The sequence below is a fragment of the Penaeus monodon genome, chromosome 37, assembly GCF_015228065.2.
Source record: "Penaeus monodon isolate SGIC_2016 chromosome 37, NSTDA_Pmon_1, whole genome shotgun sequence".
NCBI lineage: Eukaryota > Metazoa > Arthropoda > Malacostraca > Decapoda > Penaeidae > Penaeus > Penaeus monodon.
This window is the reverse complement of record NC_051422.1, coordinates 7,732,317-7,738,240: the sequence shown is the minus strand read 5'-3', so window position 1 is coordinate 7,738,240 and position 5,924 is coordinate 7,732,317.

The window sequence follows — 5,924 nt, the reverse complement described above, 5'->3', positions numbered from 1 at the left end:
GGAGAAGAAAGAGAAAAAGGGGAGGGGAAAGGAAAAGAGAGGGGAATAGCGAGGGGACCCGAAGAGAAAAATTATCATATTAAAATTTAAATTAAATATAAAAAATTTTATAAATAAATATAATATACCCTTCGTTCCAGCCAAACCTTGGCAGTTAAAGGCGGCCTGGCCCTCTCTAATTCCTACATCTCCAATGCCAAATGCCCCAGGGTTGAAATTGTCTGTGAGACAAAGGGCAGGGCTTTTCCACGGGGGAAAGGCTACCAAACCGGGGTTGGCATCCGTACTAACGGCCCTCCATTAGGGTGTGCCTCTTGAAAGGGTCCCAAAACAGCCCAAAAGGATTTTTTGGGGTCAAGGAGCCCCCGGGGGGCCTTGGTCATTTTTCCCCCCATAGAGCAAAATCAGTATCAAATGCTTGGAAAGTAGCTGGTTTGAAAAACCGCATCTCCAAATGTTTGTTGATCGATTCAGGTCCTGCCCGGGGCAAAGGTTTTAGTGATTAGGCTGAAAACCCCAAGAAAGGATAACCACAAGGTTCGGGGTTTTTGGATCAAGTCCCCTTGCAAGAATACAAATGAACGGGGTCCCCCGGCCCCAAAGTTTAAAAATTTTTTTTGGTAGGAGATTTAGGCCCCAAGGTTCCCTCAGTTAAAGACACCCCCTCAGTAAATCCGGGCGGGGAAATAAGGCAAAGTCAAGATGAACGAAATGCCCATGGTCCCTGATTTTATAGCCCCATAGGGAACCCCATAGGTTCCACACCGGGAAAAATTCTGAGGGTGGGGGCGGAAGCAAACGAAAAAACTTTTTTTATGAATGTAATACTCGGGATTTAGGATTTTAAACGATCCGGCGGGGCCTTCAATGGGGGGGACTGCAAAAGAAGGGGCGAAAATTTCCCTTTCTAAGGGTTGGGCAGGTGGGTCGTTCCAAGAATCCCTTCCGGAGGGATGAACGCCCCTCACAGGTGGGGGAAGACCTCCACACAAAAGAGAAAACCCCTGGCCATGGGGCACCTCTAGTTAAGCTCAGGGTATCTTTGCCTGGGGCCCCTTTCCCCCTCAGTTGGAAAAGCTAGGGTGGGCCCGGGCAATTTTTTGATCCAAATTGATAAAATTTTTTGGGGGGTTTTACCGGAAAACTCTCCCCCGCCCAAAGTTAAAAACCCTTAACATGATCAGTGATTCCCTGCCCACCAAGATGGACTCCCCGTACTGGGGAGGGCGTAAAGAGTTTAAATTTCAAGGGGCTTTCGGCGGTGGGGTTTGACCAAAAGGCCCTTAAACCTCCTCAGCAAGAGAAGGGTCCTTTCAGCTCCAGACCTCCACAAAGAGCACGCAAGCCTGTTCCATTAGCAGAGCATGGAATCCCGGGGCCTCCTGAGTTCCAGGGGTAAAATTTGTTTGCTCTGGGCGTAGCCAAAGACTTGCCTGTTTCAGTTTTCTTATTAAGGGATCCCCAAGAGAAAAACTGGGTTTTCTTTTTTGTTTTTTTTTTAAAAATTTTTTTTTTCCACCCTTTTTTTTTTTTTTTTTTTCTTTTTTTTTTTTTTTTTTTTTTTTTTTTTTTTTTTTTTTTTTTCCCTTTTTTTTTTTTTTTTTTCCTTTTACCCCAACCCCGCCTTTTCCCCCCCCCTTTTTTTTCCCCCTTTTCCCCCCCTTTTTTTTTTTTTTTTTTTTTGTTTTTCACAACCCTTTTTTTATAATCGATTAATTTAAACAAAAACTCCCTGGAGGTGATGCCCAGGGCCGGGGCCCACCGTAGTAGGGTACCCATCAATACTGATGTGCACTACCAGGTTTTCCCCCCGAAGGGCACCCACCTAACCCCAACCGCTCCAATTCCTCATAGTAGAGGGAACCGCTCCCCGGCGAAAAGGCCCGGATGTTCCAAGCGTAGCCGATAGCTCGCCTGGGGTAAGCCTCGGACGGTCACCCCGGTGTACGCCCCCTCTCCCAAACCCCCGCGACAGCCCCAAATAAAGAGGGTGGAGACTGGGGGCCCACTGTTCCCCTGGGGGTTTCCTGGGGTTTTACCCCCAGCTCATGGGGGGTTGGCCCCTGGGGGGCGCCTGCCGGGGGCAGGCGGGACATACATACAATACATAATAATAAATACAAAATATACATACATAATATAATACATCATATACATACATACATATACAACAACTATACATACATACATAATGCTAAATTTTATTTTATTTTTAATTATATATAATATATATATGTGTGTGGTGTGTGGTGTTGTGTGTGTGTGTGGTTGTGTGTGTGGTGTGGGTGTGTGTGTTGTGGTGCGTGTGCGTGCGTGGCGAAATAATATATAAAAATTTTATATATATATAATATATATATTATATATAAAATATTATATATAATATATATATAAAATATAATATATATATAATAATATATATAAAATAAAAAATAAATATAATATAGCAGTTGTTTACACACACAACACACACAACAACACACGACACAACACACACACACAACACACACACACCACACAACAAATTATATATATATATATATATTATATTATATATATATAATAATATATATATATAGTATATATAAAGTAAATTTTATGTATATAATACATATATATATATATATATATATTTTAATATATATATAATTATATAATAAAATAATATATTACACACACACACATATAATAGTATGATGTAGTTTTATGTAGTACACACACACACACACACACACACACACACACACACAACACACACACACACACAACCACCAATATATATATTATTAATTATAATATTATAATATTATATATATATTATATATAAAATAATATTTTAAATTATATATATAATATATTAAAAATATATATATATATATATATATATATATAGATAGAGATATATGGGGGCCGCGGGGGCCCGAAGGGTTAGAGCGTCGGACCAAGACTGTCACGACGGAAATTGAATTCGAGGGTTCGAGTCACCGACCGCCGCGTTTTTTCCCTTGGGAAAGGGAAAATTTTCACCGTTTGCCTCCCTAGCCATGGGGGAAAGCAGCCCAAGCAGTCCCGGGGTAAATAGAGTGGTGACCGAAAAAAAAAAAAAAAAAAAAAAAACACCGGCGGGGGCAAGGCAAACCACCGTTTAAAAATTCCAAAAAAAAATCGGAAACCATGATTTTTCAGCGGGGTGGTAGAAGGAGGGGTGGGGATCGGACGTCACGCGGCAGTCTGAGTTCGGGGGTTCGGCCCCAACCGTCGCGTTGTTCCCTGGGCAAGAATTTCACCTCGATTCCCACTAGCCACGGGGTGGCCAAGCCAGCTAAGTCAAGTGCTGGCCCCAAGCCCGGATAAAATAAGAGAGAAGTTTACAAAAAAGGTAACACCGGACTCTCCTTTTAAAGGAAAGGGGGGGACCCTACAGTACTCACTCCAAGAGCACAAAACGTGAAAACTGCAATTGAGTATCATGCTGTGCCCACGGGGCTCAGCAAAACCTACGTTAATGAGATGATTATATAATATATATATATATATTATATATATATATATATATATATATATATAAATATTATTTGTAGTATTATGTAGTAGATGTAGGTTAAAAAAATTTTATATTATATATTTATAATTAAAATATATATTTTTATATATATCGAATAATATATATATTTATTATATCTATAAATATATATAAATATATATATATATATATATATATATATATATAACATATGTGTGGTGTGTGGGTGTGTGTGTGTTGTGTGTACAACTACATAATACATACATACATATGTATTAGGGGTTTGTATATATTAATATAAAATAATATATTAATACATTAAAAATTTATAATAATTATTTATATATTAAAATTATATATACATATAATAATATAATAAAATTATATATATAATAATATAATAAATATTATACATATATATTATAATATAAATATATATATAATTATATATTATATATATTTGTATTATTATATATTTTATATATTATATTTTAATTTTATATATTTAATATATTATATAAATATTTAATTTTATAAAACATATAATATATATATATATATAATATATAATATATATATTATATATATATATTATTAATATAATATATATATATAATGTGGTGTGTGTGTTGGTGTGGTTGGTGGTGGGGGTGGTGTGGGGGTGTGGTGTTTTGGTTGTGGGGGGGGGTGTGTGTGGGGGTTAAAATAATAATATTAATATATATTTTTATATATATATAATAAAAATATATATATATAATATATAAAAATTTATAAATGAATATAATTTTTAATATTATTTATTATAATATAAAATATTTTAATATATATATATATATTTTAAATATATATATAAAGAAATTAATATAAAAAATTTTTATAATAGATAATATATAATAAAATAAATATAAATATATATATATAATATGATATATGATATAGTATAAACCCCCAAAACACAAAACAGCACACCACAAAAACCAACACAAAACACATACAACACACAAAACACACACAACACACACACACACACACACACAAAACACACACACACACACACACACACACACACACACACACACACACACACAACACATACACACACACACACACACACACACACACACACAGAAAAAGCTGCATCCAAAAACGTAAGCACCAGTAAAAAAGAATCGGTGATTTTATTCTGGCTTCTGGCGCGACAGAATGAATTGAATCTTTTATTAAATACAGCCAACAATTCCACCATAAAAGTATGTGATGTTCGAAAATCAAATAGACTTTGTTTACAGAATGGAGACTAAAAATAGGCTGATGGAAAAAAAACCCCCAAAAGCAAAAGCTTCTCATAGATTATTCATAACGGTTTCCTCTCCCCCCCGGGAAATAAAATAAATGAAGGGAAAATCAGACGCTATTTCGAAAAATATTCCATTAAACCCAAATTTCCATTGTTTCTAAGAAATATGTAAAAGAAAAGAAGAGTATTAATTCAGTAGACAAAGTTTTACACGGAAAGCAAGATTGCTTCTACTGATACGCGGTTCAAATAACAGAGAAAGGTTAAGTTAGTTTTAAAAATGTCAATGTCACTTTTTGACTGAAAAAAACATCCCTTCCCTAAGAAATAAGTAAATATATAAATAAATAAATAAATAAATAAATAGATTAAAACTATGAAAAAAGTACATTAGTAATGCAAGTGAACTCTCTCTTATCTCATTATGCATGCCTTTTATTTCTTTACATACACACGCACAAGCACGCGCACACAACAAAACACACACACACACACAAAAACACACCACACACAAAACACACCACACACAACACATTACGCACGCACGCACGCATACACACACACACCACACACACACACACACACACACACACATACACACTCACACACACACAAACACACACACACAATCTCAACAATCACACCGGAACGGTGTTATTCAAGTTTTAGAGAAAAACATATAAGTTAATGAACCCAACAGCATTTAGCTACAAAAAAGAAAAGAAGAATAAACAAAAAAAAAAATAAAAAAAAAAAAATGCCCCAAAAAAACAAAAAAAACCCAAAATTATTTTATTTTTTTGGGAATTGATATTTATATTTATATAAAAAATTTCTTTCATTTTTCGGGGGCCTAAAATCCCTTTGTTTCCAGGCCTTGTCGCAAGTGTTTTTTTTGTTTTAAACATTTCCCTCAGTCTTTACTTCTTTTTTTTTTTTTTTTTAATTTATATTTTTTAAAATATTTTTTTAATTAATAATATTATTATAAATTTTTATTTTTAAAAATTTATTTAAATTTAATTATATTATTTATAAATATTTTTACCCCCAAAACCAAAAACCCACACCCAAAAAAACCCACAACTTTAATTTTTTTTA